The sequence below is a fragment of the Oryctolagus cuniculus genome, chromosome 5 (genome assembly GCF_964237555.1).
Source record: "Oryctolagus cuniculus chromosome 5, mOryCun1.1, whole genome shotgun sequence".
NCBI lineage: Eukaryota > Metazoa > Chordata > Mammalia > Lagomorpha > Leporidae > Oryctolagus > Oryctolagus cuniculus.
The window spans coordinates 59,740,308-59,762,825 of record NC_091436.1 but is presented as its reverse complement, the minus strand read 5'-3'; the positions used below and the strand labels follow the sequence as shown (position 1 = coordinate 59,762,825).

General features: G+C 46.5%; 1 protein-coding gene across 2 annotated transcripts in view; it reads right to left on the bottom strand.

Annotated features, from left to right (window-relative positions):
- The window catches only part of FYN (FYN proto-oncogene, Src family tyrosine kinase), a 222,732-nt gene that overhangs the window by 172,186 nt on the left and 28,028 nt on the right, over positions 1-22,518 (bottom strand). For both annotated transcript variants that reach the window (XM_008263382.4, XM_002714927.5), the window contains exon 2: positions 18,825-18,864. The gene's annotated coding sequence lies outside the window, so the exon portion shown is untranslated. The remainder of the gene's footprint in view (positions 1-18,824; positions 18,865-22,518) is intronic.

The window sequence follows — 22,518 nt, the reverse complement described above, 5'->3', positions numbered from 1 at the left end:
ATACTCACAAGTATAATGTGGAAAAAGACTTGGCTTTTTAATCAAATAAATCTGTGAAACCTGAGTGTAAAAAAGATATGTTAACCATGCTAAGCCAAGCCAATCGCAGAAGGACAAATACTAAATCTGTACTCACTTATGTGAGAAATCTAGTGGAGTCCAATTCCTACGGCAAAGTAGACTGGTGGCTGCTGGGGTCTGGGAGGAGGGGAGAAGCTGGGGAGCTACTGTGCAAGGGGTAGAAAGGTTCAGCTTTGCAAGATGGAAAACAGTTCTGAAGATGGGTGGAACAAAAACGTGAGGATACTCAACGCTACTACATTGAACACTTAAATATGGCTAAGATGGCAAACCTGACGTATTTTACCATAGTGGAAAACCAAAACCAATATGGCAACAGCCTTCTTTGTAGGAGGACTTCTCAGAGCCTTTAAATGCTAAGATGCACTGGGGATCCCCAGGAGCGGGCTGAAGCAAGCAGCTTTTTCCAGCTTATCTGGCAACACAGTCTGCTCTGCAGAGAGCGACCCACAGCACCAGGGTGCTCTAGCACACACTTACTGAAACGAGTTACCACCAGGAGCACTGTAGGAAAACGTGGACTCTTGTCTCTTACGTTTAGATAAAAGAAGGCAAGATTCCAGGGCCTAGAGCCAGACTTTCAAAACAGTTTTAATGCACCGTGATCCTCTCATTGAGGGGACCCGAAGCATCCTCACCTACGTCACCTCCTAGACAGGAGCATGAGTCAGAGAATAAGCTCTCGAGCCCTGAGCTTGTGCCCTTCTCTTTGGGCCTCTGATGTCTCATCTGATACATGACAATAATACCCGTGCAAACTGTCTCACCATCCGGGTGTGAGCTCTAGAATACGCATGTGAAAGAACCTGCAAAGTACCAAGAGCTATTCAAACTGGGAGACAATTACTAAGTACTCATGCTTACTGTGGTGTAGGACACAACTTAGGGCAGAGAGGCAGGGGCCCTCACAGTAAGAGCTCAGAGTTTCTCTTAGGTACCAGACACCTATTAGAACAGAGTTGGAGGCCGGCGCCGCGGCTCACTAGGCTAATCCTCCGCCTAGCGGCGCCGGCACACCGGGTTCTAGTCCCGGTCGGGGCGCTGGATTCTGTCCCGGTTGCCCCTCTTCCAGGCCAGCCCTCTGCTGTGGCCAGGGAGTGCAGTGGAGGATGGCCCAGGTGCTTGGGCCCTGCACCCCATGGGAGACCAGGAAAAGCACCTGGCTCCTGGCTCCTGCCATCGGATCAGCGCGGTGCGCCGGCCGCAGCGCGCCAGCCGCGGCGGCCATTGGAGGGTGAACCAACGGCAAAGGAAGACCTTTCTCTCTGTCTCTCTCTCTCACTGTCCACTCTGCCTGTCAAAAAAAAAAAAAAAAAAAAAAAACAGAGTTGGAAGAGAAGGCAAAAGAAGAACCATAAACTAGGTACTTGGCATACAAGAAAAAGAGAGAGGGAGAGCAGGAGCCTGGGAGAAGCTAATTTTACTGCTGGCTGGCCTTGGACTAGCATCCTTGACTTGCAGGTGGCCCAGCTGTCAAAGGAAGGAGACTATCTCTCAGATCATGTCCAACCCGATGGGGCTATGGAATCCGGAAGCAGACACGCAGATGCTTTCACTGCATGACTGCCTCATTGCAGGATTTCCTCACTGAGCACAGGAGGGCCTACCTGGTTCCTAGCTTGCTGCCAGGATGCAGGGAAGAGCAGAACCTGTCTCCACACCAGCCAGCAGGAGAAGACAGGGCTGCTGGCCCTGGGCTGCCCAGCCAGGGGCTTACTCCCTTTGTAGTGTTCTCTTGGTCTTCAACAATCCCCACATAGTTGAAAAGAAAACACTCCCCAGGGGTCTTTATGGAACTAATGACTCAGTGGTGCCAGTAGATGGTACAGAAAAGTTGCTAAATAAACAGAAACATAGACTTCTACAGAAATAAGTCTGCCCGGTCGTGGGCACTCATCTTCCTGTAGAGTTCAGAAACTCACAGAAAATGAGAAATGCCTGATTCATGCCTGATGGTAGACTGCTGGTCTGTCCTTAACACTGCCTTAGAGGGTTAGCGCCTTGGTGGTGCAGGAAGACGGGTAAGAGGGTTTGAAAGGGACAAGCAAGGAGCCCGTGGAAAAGGGGGCTGGCACAACTGTGCGGAGGAGAGCCAGCCCCACAGCGAAGGAAATGGCAATACTGAATCTGCTGTGTACAGTGACTGGGAACCACCAAAGGAGGCCAGGGAGGGAAGGGGCCAGGTTCTAGTGTGCCCATGTGAGGCAGGCCACATGCAGGGAAGACTGAGTGAGGAGGCTGGGACAGATGCCTAGGGCTTGCACTTAGGTAGTGTTTACAACAGAAGGGGGGTGTGTGTACTGTGGTGCAACAGTCACCTGCAATGCCAGCATCCCATATGGGCACTGGTTTGAGTCTTCGCTGCTCCACTTCCAAACCAGCCCTCTGCTTATGTGCCTGGGAAAATAGCAGAAGATGGCCCAGGTACCTGGGCTCCTGCACCCATGTGGGAGACCTAGACGAAGCGCCTGGCTCCTGGCATTGGATTGTCACAGCCCTGGCCGTTGTGGTCCCCTGGGGAGTGAACCAGTGGATGGAAGATCTCTATTTCTGTGTCTCCTTCTCTCTCTCTCTGTAACTCTACCTTTAAAATACATAAATACATCTTAAAAAAAAAAAAAAAAAAACAGAAGGGATGAAAGCGGTAGCTCTGTTGAAAGAACATGTGATAAAAAGTTATCAGCCCATTAGGTGAATGGAGTTAAGAAGGCATACTTGTTCTAAGGGAGCTGTAAGTTTTTGGGAGCAAGGGTGGAGACAGAATTCTATGACTACTTATACGACTGACAAAATAATGGGATGAGCTAGAAATCAGTGGTGGTGGGAAAGGGATCTCTGTTTCTGCTACATGTAGACTGAATTGGATATATAGGGGTCTTCAAAAAGTTCACCGAAATACATATTATGAAAAATCATGCATGGATTTCAAAAATGTTTATACCAAAATAAACATCTTTTAATTCCATTTAACATATTTAAAACATTGCAAGTATAGTTTCCTTCCCAAATTTAATATTTATACTACTTGGTTAACACAAGAATACCTGGATTTGACATTATCCACTGTTAGATTCAAAGACTCTGCCAGAAACTCCTTTTTAATAGTCATGAACTTTTTTTCCCCCCAAAAGGATGCTACCAACTAGAATGTGCAGTAATGACTATAGGTACATGACATGCCCATGCTACTATAAATAAACACTGCACATTCTCCCATCCCACTTAATTACTGTTCACCTAAAGCAGTGCAATTAACAAAACTGTCTGAATTCTGAAAATGAGAAAAGCCCTCCTGTCTCTCTTAGGTAGCTTTACAATCCTAACAATAGACTTAATGAAGCCTTTTAAAAGAAGGACGATGACATTAAAATGATTGGGGCATGTAAAAATTCATTACATAGATCCTCCTGGAGTCTGGTGGATTAAATGCCTCATCGCACCCCAGAGAGAAGTAGGAACAAAGAATAAAGAAAAAACACAACTTTCTGAGTGAACATCTTACAGCTGAGAGTTAATCTGGCCCTGCAAGTCACTGAGGACTACACCCTACACCCAAAGTACAAAGAAGGTAAATCATGGATGTGTCTAGAAGTGCTGACTGATGAACGCGATTGACATCGTAAGCCGTGTCTGGACAACGGTAAGCAGCAATCACGCACGCTGACAAAACTGAGTCTCCTCCAGAGGGGCTGTCTGGGATGGCTGGAACCCACCATGTTCATGTGCCTCCAGAAACAGCATCCACCTACTGTTTTGTGTTAAATTTATTCCCAGGGGGCCAGGCGCTGTGGTGCAGTAGGTTGAGTCTCCACCTGGAGCGCCAGCATCCATATGGGTGCCAGTATGTATCCCGGCTGCTCCACATCCAATCCAGCTCTCTGCTGATGGCCTAGGAAAGCAGAAGATGGCCCAAGTGCTTGGACCCCTGCACCCTTGTGGGAGACTCGGAAGAAGCTCCTGGCTCCTGGCTTCGGATCAGCCCAGCTCCAGTTGCTGATGCCATTTGGGAAGTGTACCAGTAGATGGAAGACCTTTCTTTCTCTGTCTCTCCCTCTCTCTGTCTGTAACTCTGCCTCTCAAATAAATAAATCTTTAAAAAAATTATTCCTGGGTATTTCATGTGTTCCTGTTGTTCCTATGCATAGAATTGCTTCTTTAACTTGACTTCCCAGCTAGTAGCTGCTAACATATAGAAACTCAACTGATTCTTGGCTACTGACTTGATATCCTGTGACTTTACTAAATTCACTTTTGAGTCCTTTCTAACAGCTGTCTCATACATTCTTTAGGCTACAGATAGGTCATATTGCCTGTGAATAAAGACAGCTTCCACTTTTCCCAGCCCATCCTTGGGCCTCTCATTTCACTCCTTGTCCTGGCCTTGTCTTAAACAGCCCGTTTTACCAGCAGGTTAGTTTGTATCACTGCATTCTAGTTTGCCACATATCATTGTTGGCAGATGAGGGGCCATGAAGACTGGGCCATGAGGAACTGGGCCTCAGGTGAGAAGGGGCTGATATCACCAAACTGTATGCAGAAGCTGAGAGGCATGATTCAGAGACTTGAAATTTAAGGGACAAGACTTTACCTATGGCTTAATCACTTTGCCTTTCTCCTCCTCCCCCCTCAAGATTTTATTTATTTATTTGAAGGGCAGAGTTAGAGAGAGAGGAAGAGAAAGGGAGACATAAAGAGGAGATCTTCCATCTGCCGGTTCACTCCCCAAACAGCCACAATGGCTGCAGCTGGAGCTGGGCCAGGCTGATGCCAGGGGCCTGAAACTCCATCTGGGTCTCCCATATGGGTGCAGGGGCCCAAAGACTTCGGCCATCTTCCACTGCTCTCCCAGGTGCATTAGCAGGGAGCTAGATCGAAAGTGGAACAGCCGGTACCCATAGGGAATGCTGGTGTTGCAGGCAGTGGCTTAGCCTGCTACGCCACGATGCCAGCCCCATCCCTTTATCTTGCAAGATGCTGGTGCTAAGAAAAAGAAATACCCAAAGGAATCAGTGACTCATTGGACTTTTGAGTTCGAAGAGCCCTTTGAGATTAAACCTCTCATAGCCAAATCGAGGCTTAGCCTGCCCATTGATGTGACAGAGGCCAGCTGGAGGCAGGGGAAGAGCCTGCTACTCTGGACAGGACAGGAATGAATCTTCCAAGACTGGATTCTTCCCCAGAGGAGACTAGCAATGCACTCCTGCCTTTAACAGACTGTACATTTCGGGAGCAAGGGGAGATCTGGTCCACACAGATGGGACCAGACTTGAGCCCACGTTGGAATCTGGGCATCTTTTTCCAATCTTTGCTATGGTGTCCCTAAACCAGGGTAAGATAACCCAGAGCATTTGGCTAATCTGTGGCTGGCTGTTACTGTTAAGCAATGAATTTTCTTCTCCCTGTTCTCTGAGCAAAATGACACTGATAAAAGTCAGATATTAGGATCTCATTGAACACCTTTGGTCCTGTTCACACTAACTGCTAAACATGATCACCTCACAGCATCACAGTCTTGAAAGCTCTGTTTCACATCTTAGGATTCAATGCACAGCCCCTGGAGAGCTTGGCTAACTTCTTCTTCCATGTGACATGTACCTTTCTCTTAGCAGAATCTGGCAGAGGTAAGAAACTCACCAGCCTGCTTAGCAAACATAGAGCATTTCTTCCCCAGCAGAAAAGGGAAGTTAACAGGGATATCCTAAAATTAACAAGCATATTTCTGTCAATGAAACACATGTATCTGAACAGCTGAAATTCTAGGACTTTCAGGAAGTCCAGTTCTTCCGATTCCCCCTCTTGTCACATAAGATCACATGTTCTTACTCATCAATCACTTCTCTAAAATAACTGTCAGTTGTCACTACTAAAACAGAAGTTCCAAGAGGTCATAAGTGTCTGCTGAGATCAGAGCTGGGCCACACTGGGACAAAATAGAATCCATGGCTGCTGGGTGTGTGCTGGGTGGAGCTCATGTCACCAGGGAGAGGAAGCTGGGACGTTGCCCTTCTGGCTACGGCATGGGGGGCCTTAGGGGGAGGTCCTTGGATGACTTGCAACAGCTGTGGGCAGGTGGATGATACGATGTCTTTGGCTCCCTAGGAAGCCAACTCCAAAGTTCAGTATCTTGCCCAAAGCTAGATGGCTGGTTAGTGGTAGGGCAGCAGTTTGAGTCCAGAATGATCTCCCTTAAGTCCACTATTTTAATTAATTTTACTATAAAAGTAATACAACCACACTAACAAACAGAGAGAAGAAAATCCACATATTCTCATAACCCAATACAACCTTTAGAATTTTGGAACACTGGCATTGTGCTTTAAAATTAAGCTCACATTCAACATATGATCTGGTACCCTGGTTTTTTTTTTTTTTTTTTTATATTTGCCCAAAGTACTTAGCAATGTTGATGATCATCATTTTACCTAATATATAGTATTCTATTGAGCAGATGTACCACAGTTTACATAGTGAAACCTCCACTGTGGGACACCAAGGCTCTATCCAACATTTTGGGCAAAGCATTAACGTCATTTCCAGCACTATACCATTGTGGTCTTCTCAGATATATATTCTCACTGTCCAAAGTTTCAAATTGACAACACCAGTTAAGAGATCACGAAACAAAGCCGTGATTATAGCATTTTGAAAGTGCCTCCATCACTGACCTCTCTGGCTTGGAATCAAACAAATCTGATGAATGCTCTTAATGAAGGGTGACCCAAAAATAACAAGTTAAAAAAAGCTACACTTGTGAGATTCCACAGACACTGTGCTTTCAATGGTTTAATGCTCTATTTTCAGTTTCATAGGAATGCCAGCAAAAGAACTTATCCTTATTAAAATCTACATTTGGACAAATGGAAATTCTTTGAACAGGATACAAATCTCAACAGCTTTATGTATCAGAAGGGTCAGAACTTAGAAACGAGGCCAACATGCTCACCAAGGACTGTGTCATATTTCACAGTTAATTTGCGATTCAAAATGCCATAGAACCATTTTTTTCCCCAGTTCAAGTGAATGAGCAACCACAGAGCAGTTCTGAGTTCTCATTATGTAGCCCTAGGAAGTAAGAGTCAGCAGCGGCAAACCGGGTGTGAGTTCATTGAATTTGTAAGATGCAAAGCATGGCTGTCACAAGAGGATCTCTCGCTTCTGGAAGAAAGTAATCACCAAAATATCTGTGTGCCTCTTTAGGACTGTCTTGAAAGCTTTACTAACATCCATGCTGCCACGGGTATGATGTGGAAACAGTACAATGAAGCGCCTGGTGGCATCTGCTCCCCAGACAGCACACTGAAGATGACGGCTGGCCAGGGGAAACGAGCAGACATGGAGACAATTGGACGTTTCCATTCCTACCAAGATGGACTCTGCTCCCTTGACATACGTCACTCCACGCAAGATAACCTGTTACCCTTTCGGCAATGGCTATTTAATTCTCTTCATTTTCCTAGCTCCCTACCTTGCACTTTGATGGGGAGCCGTATTTCATCAGAACCTAATGAGAGAATGTTTAGCCAATCCTGCACCTCCTCTTTCCGTCAGACCTCCCCTTCCTCCTGGGAGTGTCAACCAGTACAACCACTTTGGAAAACAATTCAGTACTATGCAGTCAAGTTGAAGACGCACATACTGTAAGATGTAGAAGTCTCTCCCCGAGGCAGCTACCTGAGAGAAACTGCAGGATACACATTCAAGAGTGTTCAAAAGCAGCACTATGTTAAACAAAACAAAACAAAACCAGAAATGGCCCAAATGTCCACTGAGTGGAAGGGATCACGTGGAATACTCTCACACAATGGAAGAAGGTGCAGCAGTGATGGGAAACCAAACTTGTGCACCGTAGGTGCTTCATGAATCAATAGGAAGACAATTTTTTTAATGTCAATTGAAAAAAGTAAACAGTACAAGAATATAATTTACATATAGCCTTGAGGCAAATAAAAATAGTAGATTATTTAGGGAAACAAACACAAAAAAGCAAGAAAATAACAAATACAGAATTCAGACCCTTATTTCAGTTTAGTGTTTCCATGGAACACATCACTGAGGTACTGGTGTCTACCAAGCTTTGCTGGGAGCGTCTATCGAAGACACCACTGTTGGGAAGGTCAACTCGGCTGCCACCTTGCTCAGCAGGTGGTGTCAACCTTGCTGCAAGGGGATCTGAAATCTCACCTTGAGAAAGGGCATCTGTCCACCAGAATGTGGCTGCCTCTTGCTGAACTGTACCACAGAGCTGCAGGCAGCAGCACTGGCCCAGAGCTCTTGTAGCTGACTTGGCCCCAGGGCCACCTGCCACTCACGAGAAGCCTGTCAAGTTTACCACTGCAGTACTGCTGCCCCAGTCTCTACTGAGTAGGGCCCCTCATTGCTGACTTCCGCTAACCACCCTCCTCCATCCTTACAGAACCATCTGAGACCCACACAGCTCTGCACCTCACCCCAGCTCCTTTTAGCAGTAAATGCTGAGTTTATTTTTCCTCCCTTACCCCAGTTAGGAGTAGATAAACTGGGAGTTCTTAGCAGATTTACTTTTTCAGGAGTGTTTACAAGTGTCTCCTACTGCCTACTCAAAAAATAAAACTGAGGGCTGGCATTGTGACACAGCGGGTTATGTTGCCACTGGTGACACTGGCATCCCATGTGAGTGCTGGTTCGAGTATAGGCTGCTCCACTTCTGATTCAGATCCTTACTAATGCACCTGGGAAAGCAGTGGAAGATGGCCCAAGTGCTTGGGTCCCTGCCACCCAAATAGGAAACCCAGGTAGAGTTCTGGGCTCCTGGTTTTGGCCTGGCCCAGCCCTAGATGTTGTGGCCATATTGTTGGGGGGTGGGAGGATGGGTAAACTAGCAGATGGACAATCTGCCATTCAAATAATCTTTTAAAAAAAAAAATTAAAAAAAAACACAACTGAGAAAGAAATTATTTCAAAAACAAATGAACTCAGTCAATCATGTTTTTGCTTCAATCGTTGTCCCTTACGTTGTAGACTACTTGTGAAGAACACGTAAACCATAACCACTGCCCTGGAGGTCCAGGTCCAGGTGCTCCGGTTTTTCTTTGCAAACGTCTCACGCCATCTGCAGCACAGCCTGGGCACAGACCAGCACACCTCCACTTTCCCTCTTGCGGGCCTACTTTCATTGGCATGCAGAAGAGATACTGACTTGAAGAACCAATGCCAGGCAGGGATGCAAACTCTGAACTCAGCCCAGGGGGAGCAGGACCCAGGGGAGTGTCCCAGGACAGGCTGGGAGGGCGCCTCCAACAGGGAATCCCCAGCTCAGCAGGAAGCAGAGAAAACGAAAGGCAAGTCTGAAATGCTCGGCAAGCCCAAGTGAGAGAGGACAAGAGCTGGACTTAGGGACCTGGTTAGGAGGAAAGAGTAAAAAGGAAGGCTATGGAGAAAGCCAGCTGAATTGGCCGATCCCTCCAGGCTGGGTGAAGAACGCTCCCATGGCTGCAGGACCAAGGGACAACGTGACATGAGAGAAAACATGGAAATCTCTCACCTACCCTCTCAAGTTTGGGCTGAGATATGGGATGCACATTCCAGGGTGAAACAGGTGAAATGATGGTGGCCTAAAATGCACCTATAAACAGGCCTCAGGACACTCACCCATTTGAGCTTTATCTCCCAAAGGCAAATAAATGAGCAACTATTTTCCAACAAAAACAAGTGCCCTTCCCTGAGCTGACACACTATGCCCTGTGGGCTTGGAAATGAGTCATTCTGAAGCTTTTTGATTTTTCTTCCTAGGAAACACAGAAGAAGCCCAATGATGTTTTCCTCTTGGCCACTGTAAAATACATGAAAAGGTTATCTGATTGACTGGTACCCACAACTGATGAATACCAAGTATGAGAAAACACCATAAGCTTGACAGTAACTGTCACAAGTGTTGTTGTACCAGTACATGGGCTGTCCATGAAAAAAGTGCTCCTCCGTTCCTGTGAGGCCCTCACACACCTAAAACCTCACTCTGATCGCCAGAACTACTCCTAAACTTCACAGGCAGCGTTGTGAAGCTACTTCACCTTCAAGCTACGCTGCTCAGACTTTTCCCAGTATCATACCCCCACACCGTTTTTTCTGCAGTAAGCAATATTTTAATGCATATCAAGCTCTCTCATGAAGGAAAACAAACACTTCCCCTCATCTGATAAACATAACAGGCAAAGTTGCAGTTACTTTGTAGTTTAAGAACATTCTACTGAAGATGAGTGAAATCTTTCTCATATGAAGATTTTGCTTTACAATACCCCAGCATTAAATTTAAAAAAAATTATATTTATTTGAGTTACAGAGAGAGAGAGAGAGAAACAGAGAGAGAGATCACCCATCTGCTGGCTCACTATCCAGATGGCTGCAACAGCTGGTGCTGGGCCAGGGCCAGGCCAAAGCCAGGAGCCAGAAACTCCATCTGGGTCCCCCACATGGGTGGCAGGGACACAGGCACTTGGGCCACCTTCTGCTGTTTTCCCAGGAGGATTAGCAGTGAGCTGGACCGGGAATGGAGCAGCCAGGGTTCAAAGTGGCACACACATGGAATGCCAGCATTACATGCATTGGCTTAATCCATTGTGCTACACAGCTAGCTAGCTCCAGTAGCATTAAATCTCAACACAGAACAATAGAAAAAAAAAATAATGTAAAAAGGAAACTCCCTGTGGCCCCGTCTTCCACTCCGTGTGTGAGTGTCCCCTGCATCAAAGCTGGAAGCTGCCCTGAAACTCGGCCAGTACTGCCCAATGAGAGGGGGACAATGACAGAAGTTGGTAAGTGACTGCAGTTCCTCCCCTCACTGTCATCTCCACCTCTCTCCTGTCTGAGACGCTTGGTAACTGTCCCACAGCACCCTGGACCCTGGACCCTGCCCCTGAGACACTCAGACACTCACACAGGGCTCGTTTTATTCTTGCTGACTCTGCTTCTCTCGTGGCCAACACCCACGGCCCTTTGGTGGAAGAGTCTGGAGCTACTCCACCCCTGGGGCCTACACACTCTTCCCACAACACCACTGCCTCTGGTTCCGCTCTGAAACCACCGCCCTCTCTCGTGGCAGCCTCAGCTGGACGTACTATGCAAATGGACAGATCCCTGTCCACACAGCATCTCGCTTCCTTGCCTTTCACTTTTCACTTCAACTATTTTCAGTAGTGCACATTTTGTGACTTAATGAGCACCCCTACATCTTCCGAAAAGCAGCTGTGGTCACTCAACTGTGGGGAACAGTTCTCCCATAGGCCACACATTACCTGCAAAGGAGGCGCTGTCTTTGGTACAGGTGAACCCTTAAAACAAAGATTAATACTCCACATGGGAAAAAAAGAGTTCTAGTTCCTCCTTACAGGAATCACCCATGGGCTAATACTCATGTATGTTACAGGAAGTGGGGCTTGGCATTTAAAACTGTTGACACCAGAGAGAACATCTAGATACCTTTGCCTTCAAAACAGTGACTAACCGAGCACCCTATCAACTCTTCTTCCCATGTGAAGGGTCTCTTTCTAAAACCCTGCAAATTTCCTCATAAGTACACAATGCATTTTCATCTTTTTTCCCTATACAACATATGAATACATGAGAGATACCCTCTTCAAAAAGTACGTGAAGAATGGAATTAAAGGATGAGTTTTGGGGCTAGCACTGTGGCACAGTAGGTCAAGCCTCCACCTACGGCACCAGCATCACATACCTCAGTTTGAGAAAAGACGGACATGACCCCCACCTGTTCTGAGGCCTGGTCAGGGGCGGGGTGGGAGGAAGAGCTCATCCTTAGAACTCCCGAGTGGTCCTTCTCAGGAAAACACAACTGACTGAAGTAATGAATGAAACAAGTGGCTGCGACCTCGATGTCTTCATAAATGAAAAAATACCGATATTCCCAAATAGCAGGAGTGGAAGGTAGAAAAATGCACCTCCCACAGAGATCCTCACTTGTTAATCCCTCCAGTATCCCAGTGGCATTGCCTTCCATGGTAAAGGTGTGATAAAACTAGGGATCTTGAGCTTATCCTGGATTATCTGGCAGGCTCTAAAGGGAATCACGGGTGTCTTTACATGGGAAATGCAAATGGGATCTGACAGAGGAGAAGGCCGAGAAGACAGAGGACGGAGTGATGGGAGCGACGTGGCCACTTGTCAAGGAACACCTACAGTGGCCAGAAGCTGGCGGAGGCGAGCAGCAGATTCTCCCCAGGGCCCTGGGAGGTGGTATGGTCTGCTGACACCTTGGCATTGGCATTCTGACCTCTAATACTGTGTGTGTCACTGAGTTGGTTGGTAATTTGTTATAACAGCCACGGCAGGTTAACAAAGGTTTTCTGCTTAAATAAAATTTTGTTGTGGGCTAAAAGCAGGCAGCCATAACCTTATTTAAGGGAAAAGGCTGCATTTTCATATACCTTCATGGCCGATGCAGTAGCATTCATGGAACAAGCCCGGCTCTGCCCTTTAGTGTCTAGGGGCCAAGACAAAAGCATCCTCTAAGCCAGTCTTCATGGGTGTTTTCATTGATAATCTCTCCTCACATGTGACAGTGGCAGACAGTAAGTCTATGCAGGGCAGATAATCAAATGATTCCAACTTCTTCCCAGCAGGACTGGCTGCAGCAAAACAGGCTATGCAGTGTCTCCCAGCTATTGGAGAAAGTTGTGTGCAAAAACAAATGGACAGGGGCCGGCATTGTGGCCCAAAGGGTTAAGCCACCACCTGTGACACAGGCATTCCATATGAGCACCATTTCAAGTCCTAGTTACTTCACTTCCAATCCAGCTCCCTCTTACTTTGCCTAGAAAAGCAGCAGAAGTGCTTAGGCTCCTGCCATCCATGTGGGAGACCCAGATGCAGTTCCAGGCTTCTGGTTTCAGCATGCACCAACCAGGGCTGGTAGGCCATTTGAGGAGTGAACCAGCAGATGGAAGACCTTTTGACCTCTCTCTCTCTGCAACTGCCTTCTGCCTTTCAAATAAATAAGACCACTCTCTAGAGGTCTTCCATCTGTTGATTCACTCCCCAGTTGGCCACAATGGCCGGAGCTGCACTGATTTGAAGCCAGGAGCCAGGAGCTTCTTCTGGGTCTCCCAAAAGCATCCCACTTCTACTGAGCTTCATTTTCCTCACATGCAATGTGGGGAACTGAGGAAAACAACACTGGTTGCCCACAGCTGTCCATTAGTGTTTGCGGAATGAATGAATGAAGCATTTTGCGTCCAGGAATAAAGTGCCCACCTCAAGTTTATCAATTCTTTCCTTGAATCATGATTTTTAAAAAACAGTATTGTTTTCTGTAGCTCTTCTAATGAGCATCACTGCTCGCCCTAGCTTGAGGAAGTCTGGAAAGAGGAACTAGGATCATGGAAATTCAAACTGGCAGAGGGCACATTGTTTCCTTCTTAGACAGTAGCACTTAGTTTTACAATCTACACGTTTATGTAGAAGAAAGTTGGTCAGTTTTTATGGGTCATGCATAGCAACTATTTTTGGTCCAGTACTAAAAACATTTGCCTTTTGATCTAAAACAGAGCTCTAAGCATGATCTATTTTCCTAAGCTAACTCTCTCTCTCTTGTTCTCTCGCTCTCACTCTTTTTCTCCTGATCTCCAGACATCAGGAGAGTGGGCTATGTGAAACATGACCTTGACTCTGGGCTACAATGAGGACAGGTCATTCCACTGCCCAATCTCCTCCATTTGTAGATGAAGCTAGGGCAGGAGGTATGGAGACGTAAGCTACCTTGGCCTCCTAGGGTCCCTCTGGCTGGCAGTCCTAAGCACACATATCAGGAAGCACCTAAGGGACAACTCCCATCTGCACACGGGAGCTGTCCTCTCCAGCTCCTGCGGCCTGAGAGGCACACAGGCATCTGTTGTCATCCTTAGCTGGTAGGCAGTTGTGCTTATGCAATTCTTCCCTTCCCCCTCTTCACTCTCTCTGCCCCTTCCGGAAAGCCACCAGGACACACAGTGAGGCAGTGTACCCTAAAACCAGTTCCCACTCCCCTGACTCACACTGGGAACATTCTTAGGCCATCCCAGTAACCAGCATTTTGAAAACTTGGGCAGCCCCTGTAAGTGCTGCTGACTTTCTGAACCCTGGAACTCTTATCCTCCCATTAAAGAAAAAACTTCCACAAATTAATTTTTCTGCTTTGTTGCCAATGTAGCAATCCCATCCACGTGGCTTGAAAGTTGATTCCAGATGCGGCCTTAGATTTGAACCTTCAGCTGTTTAGAACTAGATTTCTTTTTCCCCACAAGACTATTAGCCCTACAATAAAAACCTCGGATATTTTTATCACATCTCTTGGGATTTACTAAAACCAAAGACACACTGAAAAATGGAGCATCTTCCATCTACATTCTACACTTGTAGACTCACACAGTTCAAGGCATTCATTCAGAGGAAAAGGAAACAATTCTATTCTAGGAGGTAAAGCTTCTGTTTCCTTTTCTTTTTGATTGACAATTTTTGTTTGGGAAGGCTTCTGTGTCTATCAGATAGGCAGTAGTATTTGTGGCCTGAACGCAGCTGTCTAAACCTTGCAAACAGTTGGAATAGCAAGACAGGAATTCTTGGTCTCAGTGAAAGGGCAGAAATCCAAAGTGCCTCTCCGGGCAGGCAGGCTCCAAGATGATGAGCTGAATCACAAAAGACAAAGACCTTCAGGAGGCAGGAAGTCAAACTCTCTGCTCAGCCCTTGGAGAGAAGTCATGACCAAAGGAGGCATTATTCTAATCAAATTCATGTAAATCATGATTTAAATTACTAAATAAGATGACTCCATTTAATCAGCTTTTGATAAAAAAAAAAAAAAGCATTTTTGTTCTTCTGATATACCTGATGCCATATTCTTCAAAATTTAGATGAGGATGGGTTTTACTTTTAGAACATCCACATTATACATTTAAAGCAGTGTTCTGGCAACCATACTCAGAACTAAATCCATCAAGAATTCTAGAAAATTCTGCAAAAATTTTTTTTTGTTTTAACGTTCCCTTTGTGTTCTTACTGCTTCTCCCTCTTTTCTCTTTGGACTCTCTCTGCTTGCCTAGATTACTCCAATCTTAAGAACTATCTGTTCATTGGTCTGCTTGGAACTTTCTACTTTTGGAGAGAAAAGCCAAGGAATGATTGACTTATCTCCACACAGTACAATTAACAAGCCTGCTTTCTACAGGTAAAACCCTGGGATGGAGGGGAGAAGCCAGGGCTTCTGGGGTGCACTTTTACCTTCACTTTGCCATTTGCCAAAGCAGTTTTCATTGGCTCTGACTGCACTCCAGTCTAGTCCTGTGGCATCCATTTATGCCTGTAGTCAACATTCTTAGAGGGCCTCCTAGGTAAGCTAGCACCAGGCTTCCCACTGATACATTTTCTGACCTGACAAAGTTTACAGTTCAACAAGGAACACCGCTACTACACAGTTATGGCCCAACCAAGTCCACAACTACAACAGCTTTGGAGAGTAGCATGGTGACAGGGCAACCCCATGCAGACTTGGGGTTGGGAGGGGGCGGGATGGAGAAACATCAAGGAAGACATTCCTGGAAAGTAGCCTTGCTTTCTTATTATTTACTCATAAAAATTTTTTTAAAGAGGTTACACAAATACGTATATTAAGATAATCGAAAATGAATCTTGATGTGAATGGAAGGGGAGAGGGAGTGGGAAAGGGGAGGGTTGTGGGTGGGTGGGACGGTATGGGGGGGAAGCCATTGTAATCCATAAGTCGTACTTTGGAAATTTATATTCATTAAATAAAAGTTAAAAAAAAAGTATAATAAAAAAAAAGAGAGGTTACACAAATAGTATCTTGAATATCCCATTACTGGTGGGAATGAGAAGGCTCTGGATGCAGAAGATCTGATTAGAATCCTGCTATCACTGAAGCGTTCTGAGCCACTCAGGGTAAGGGACATGGTTCCTGCAAAAAACTGCTGTAAGGCTGAAGATACAGCCTTACAGATACAAAGCACTCACTGTGCAGAGGTCCATTAAGTGCTGGAGATTCCTTAACTGATACAGAATTTATACCGACGCATTTATTGACAAGTCAAACAAAGCCAGTTTCCCAGAGTTCTGTATTTACAAAAATGTCCAAGTAAAAGAAGAAACTACAGGGCTGGAGCTGTGACATAGTGAATTAAGTTGCTGCCTATAGCACTGGCATCCCATATGGGCACCAGTTCAAGTTCCAGCTGTTCCACTTCCGATCCAGCTTCCTGCTAACGCACCTGGGAAAGTAGCGGAAGATGGCTCAAGTGCTTGGGCCTCTGTACCAGGGTAGGAGACCTGGAAGAAGCTCCTGGCTCCTGGCTTCAGCCTGGCCCAGCCCCAGCCATTGCAGCCATTTGGGGAGTGAACCAGCAGATGGAAAATCTTGCATGTGCTCGCTCTCTCTCTCTCTCTCTCTCTCTCTAATTCTTTCAAATAAATACATGCAACTTAAAAGAAAAGAAGAAGAAATTACAAATCCATTAAAAAAAAACAAACCTTATGATTTCTGCCATTTTTCTTGGGTTGGCCAGCAGACATCACTGACTCACACGATGTAGGCACCCCCTACTCTACACTCTTCTCAGCAGATACATAACCAGGGACAAACAGCATGGACACATCCACTCCTGGCCACCTTCTCCCAGCATAGAGAGTGCTTCTGGAACTGCAGCTTCTGAATTAGAACTTTTAAAGCAGTGAACTCCCCTAAGGCAAGTCAGGGTGTTTCGGGCCATCAGCGACTTGACAGAGTGCTTGCAGGCAGAACCTCCTAAAGGCACTCAGAGGTGCTTCCCCAGCCCTTCCCAGGCTGCTCTGGCTCTGACTGCCCTAGTACCCACAAGCCCCCACACCCTCCCGCCCATCACATTTGCTCTCTCCTGGGTGAGATGCTCCTGGCTGCCAGTGCTGGACCTCCAGGCCCCACAGACATACCTCTGCCTTGAGGGCTCCTGGTCCCAGGCTGGCCTCAGCAAATGTTCTTTAGACTGGTGGCCCATGGTCCTTTTTCCATGTGGGTACGAGACCCAAGCCAAACAACAAAACACTACACGAGGTTTGTGTTTTTAAATTAAAAAAAAAAAAAAAAAAGAATAATTGTACTTGGTTCTGGAGAAAGGACTGCTTCACAGATGAGAAAACAGAGACTTGGAGAGGAAAAATGACTTGTCTAAGGTCTTACAGAAGCTCCCAGCAGAACTGAAGTGAGAGTTTAACTCTGCCACCCACAGCGTGTACTGATGTTTGCCTGGCTTCAGCCTGGAACCGGGCACCCCGATCAGTGGCCCTTCCCCTCTTGTGGTTGGAAGACTTCACTCTGAGTTTGGCAAAGCAAACTGTGCAGCCAGGGGTGCCTCCTGCACTGCCACTGCAAGCTCCTCCCAGCTGCTCTGCACTAGACCAGCCTGGTGGCTCTGCGCACCCAGCCTGTAGGCTTGACCTGGCCCAGGAGGGTTACAGTCTGTTTGCCCTCCCCTCCTGCGGGGAAGAGCCTTTGCCAACCCTGGGCTTCCATGGTCAAATCCAGGTGCACGGGGATTCGGAAATGGCCCCCTCTGGAGCCCTCCTATTTCTCCAAGTCTACCTGATTTCATAGGAGCTGAGAAGCCCACTAGAGAAAGTAGATCAGAGGCTGTGCTGCAGCAGGGGCGCTCTGCAGGGTAGAAGGCCAGGGCATGCTCATAATTGCTCTAGAAAGATGCTGCGGAGAGTATACTTCCTCCACTTAAAACAGATACATTCAGAAAGGCTCCAATTCAGAGAGAAGACTGAAGTCAAAACACAGAACTTCATCTGGGACTTAAATTCAAAATGAAATAATGATGACAATGACGACGACGATGGGGTTGATGAAGAAGCAGCAGCAGCCCCTAAGTGGCCAAAGAATCGAGGAATGTAACTCAAAACAGCTGAAAAATCACTCGCAAGGGCATGTGGCTGGGCAGAGTTGTGTGGAGCAGAAAAGGATCCCAAAGGATCCCAAAAGATGCCACTGTTTCAGGTGGAGACCCATGGTGCCTGGGAGACGAGAGAAGAGTACAGGTAGAGAACACTCGGCAAATGTTTGTAGAAAGGACAAACATACAGTTCCTTCACAAATACCCTCTGTCAAGGATCTTTCTGGAAAGCCCACCCTTGGGTCTGCACAGTTCAGTCAGATTGTGTCACAGCCACCTGAGTACACATCTGTCACATTCATTTTTGCCTCAAGATCCCAGCGTGGTGTCTAAAACCTTAGTGGGCTAAGCGAATGCAAAAATGACCTGCCTGGTGCACAGTGGTTACAACTCAAAGGCACAAAGAGGGCAGAGGTAAGCAGCAGCCAACTGAGAGTGGAAGAAAAGTCAAGAACGGAAGGACTGGAGGGGACCTCCCTGAGCTGACCGAGTGCTGCGCCTCCCTCACCATTCTGAAGGGGCTACAGCAGCTTTGGTGCAGCTGTTCCATTCTATTTCTGGCATGGCAAGATAGAACTTACAGCAAAAACATATGTGCCCATAATTGCCAAAATCGTTACAATTAGAATGGAAAGGGGGAAAATAGCAGGTTCACCTAAGTAAGATAAGATGGTCTATTTCATATTCCAGTTCCATCTCCAACTCGAGTGTCTCTTTGAAACCTACAGAATCAGAATTGCAATCCCAAATTGAAAGTGGACTTCATCTTGGATTCCAATGGAAAACACTTCTCAATTCACAACACACAAGATCTCAGAGCAAAGCATGTCAACTTACTTTTTCCACGTCTAGATCAGCATCCTGCTTCTTCAAAAAACTGTAGAAGAAGAAAAAAAAATAGTGAAACATCAAAAGAGAACCCAAGCACTCTCTGCCTATAAACCACCCACAAAGCACCACCGTGGAATTTCCATTTGTTGCAGACAATCAATTTGCTTATACTTTTTTTTCCACATTCACATAATTGATGCTAAGACACAGTTGCCACAAACACCTGCCTGAAACTACAAAGACCTGGCTCTGTACCACCAAAGAAAGCCGGCAACACATACCACACATACACACATACACACACACACACACACACACACACACCCCACTTCCCTTCTTCAGAGTCCCTACAAGTCTTTGTGGTTGGGACACATTAAACATGAGTTTTCCAAGGTCTCACCTCACCTCCACACTGAAATCTGCCCCCAACAGCCCATATCTGCCCTACTTCCTATCTGTAGGTGGGTCTCACTCTCAAACCAACCTTTTGGGTGTGGCCCCTGTTTCCCACGAGCTGGAGCTGTCCCCTGCAGGGGTTTGCCATCCACCAGCCTACACCAGCCCCGGGACTACCACCCAGTGCCAAGCCCCTGGCAAGGCTGAGTGCTGGTTCTGACGCACCCATGCCCACTTCACAGTAGTCTTTCAGGCACCAGGAGCGAGATGGCAGACTTCCAGTTTGCTCATACACTCTGCCTCTACAACCTGCCAATATCATGGCACCTTGCAATTTTAGCTGTTTGAATAAAGCTTCAGTTTTAATAAGGTGTCTAAAGAGAATAAAAAGTGTTGAATAGAATTATGTTGACAACAATACACTAGGCAGAAACTGAGAAGGTTGCTCTGTGGGATCTGAAAACAAAAGACAGACACATTTTTTCTGGAGTGGAGACTCCTAAGCTTTTTCAATATGATTCTTCTTGGCACATGGCTTAACACAGGCCTTTATAAATTACTCTTCTTATCAAAACCATCCTCTGGCGCACACACACACACACACACACACGTGAATTTTTGCACTGTTGGAAAAGATGCATAATTAACAGTAAAATCTTTGTTTTGTTTAATCAAAGCTGCCTTAGAATGAGGGAAAGAAAAAATGACCACAAGGAAGAAAACTAGAAACTCATACACTGTTCTCTGCAGATGGGCATGCAGATCATGAACTCACTGCAGGCAAGAGGATCGCCATGGAGGGAGCAGGGGGAGAACGTGCTGGTGAGTGAGCCACCACGGCCCGCACCTCGGGAACCCGTATTGGCCTCCCTTAGGCCTCGGAGACATGCTGCCCTCTGTCTACGAAGGAGACACCACCAGGCAATGTACACTTTCTCTTTGGCTAACACACAGGGGCTCCCAAGACAGTTGAACTGGACAGAACAGGCCTCCTCTATGTCCAGAAACTCCCACTTGTCCCCTGTGTTCTGGACTAGGAGACCTCTGTACCAGAGGGGACGTGTTTACACTGTTAGCTTGACTTCCGTTCCGGAACACTTCCATGGAGGTTTAGGAAGGTTGTTCTGATTTACAGACCACAAGAGGGAATGACGAGCTGTTTGTAAGGTGAAAGAGTCCTTTGCTGGCCACAGAAAGAGCTATACTGAAGAATCATTATCCTGGGGCCAGTGCTGTGATGTGGTGGGTAAAGCTGCTGCCTGAAGTGTCGGCATCCCACATGGGCACTGGTTCAAGTCCCAGCTGCACTATAGCCTGGGAAAGCAGTAGAAGATGGTCCAAATCCTTGGGCCCCTGTACCCTCATGGGAGATCCAGAGGAAGCTCCTGGCTTTGGATCGGCACAGTTCCAGCCATTGGGGCCATCTGGGGAGTGAACCAGCAGATGGAAGACCTCACTTGCTTTGCCTCTGCCTCTCTGTAATTTTGCCTTTCAAATAAATAAATAAATCTTTTTTAAAAAAAGAATCATTATCCTTTTCCATATCCCTGGTTCATGCCTCTTGCACAACTGTAATGATCTCAATTTACACAGATGCTGAAATAACAAGCCTCCACTGCACAGTACTTGTGTACCCGGCACCAACAGGAAGAAAAGTGAAAAGCCACTTGTAGCCACTGGCTCAGCACTGTACCAAAAGTCTTATCCACCCATACATAGACATAGCATCATCCAGTTTCTTTTTGAGGCTTACTAAACAGATGGAGTTAACTACCAAAGTGTGTGTGTGTGTATCTCACTTTGGAGCCATAAACCAAAAGGGTGCCAGAGCTTTAACTTCAAAGGCTCCCGGCAAGACAGCTTGAGTTATTTTTAGGCACCAGCTCCATTGTTTCAAAGAGGGTAAGAATGGATGAAATAGAATTGCCTAAAAGTAATATTTACATGGCAACCCCATCTAGAATGAAAACATGATGTTTGCCTTTAAATCTGCTTACATCTTTCTTAAACAAAAGCTATGTTTTTGAAAAACTGAGAAAACAGTTGGGAACAAACATTTTATCCATTAAATATTTAAATGAAATAGAGACTTTATTTAAATGATTCATATTTTTAAAAGATCACTTAAAATTGATCAATTAGTCTCCTGCTTTTATTCTAAGTCTGACTTCTGGAAAATCCCAGTTTTGGGTTTCCAAGGTTTAAGGCAAGGAAGGCCCCACTCACTGTATGTGTGTATGTTCATGTGTGTGTACACACATGTGAACAGACACTGGCATGCGTAGCTCCATAGACATTTACATTGCTGTCCATGCATCCAGCTGTGGACCTGGGGACTCGCAGCACTCCTGGTCCTCTTCTTCCTTTTGACGGGCACTGATGTTCTGTTTGGGAACCATGACTGAAGAGACCCAAATACCCCAGTGGAAAAAGCTGCCCTGTAAATGTCGCCAACATTCAGCTGACTGCAGGAACAGAAGCCCCAGGGCGAGACCCAGACCCACTCCCAACCCTGCAGATCGGACTGACCCTCCCCATCTGTGGGAGAATACACAAACACTCTAAAAATAAAACCTGAGAGGTCCTCCGCTTTGAACTCTCTCTCAACAGAGCCATCCCTCCTGCCCCTACTGCTCTCCTGCTTCCAAATGTCCACGAGACATCTCCTACTGATCTTGGACCAGACAGAGCAGCAGAAGGAGTAACCAGGACACAGGCAAAGGAGCACGGGCCACGTGTTCCAAGAACACAACGGGCTTGGCGGTGCTCTGAGGGCTGGCTAAGAGGATGCAGGGAGGAGGGCGGGAAAACAAGGCTGAGGCCAGGCTGTGAGAAGTCAGCCAGAGACAGAGCACTCACGCACTGCGGCTCTGATTTCCATTTTGCCTCTATCCCAGGAAGGGGCAGGAAATGGCCTCCAGTGTATCCCAGGCACCGGGCTAAGCAGTCATTCCAAATCCACCAACCTTGCTAGGGAGTTTCAGTGTCTCCCATTCGACCTCCAGGGCCCAGCTCAGAATCACTCTTTACTCCTGCTTTCCTTTGCCAGCTCTTCTATGCACGACCAGGTTCCCCTCCGCTGTGTTCCCACAGTCCTTTATGCGGGGCTGGGCTCAGGGTCTCCTGCGAGACTACCAGCCCTTCTGGGACCTGCAGCACAAAGCGGTGTGTGGGCATGTACGCTGGGGGTGTGGAAGAGGAAGCGTACATAGGTTCATGCTCACGGAAAATGTGCATTATGAAAAACTATCCAATGATTTCAATTTTTTTTTTGCACCAACGTAAACTTCTCTTTTCATTCCAT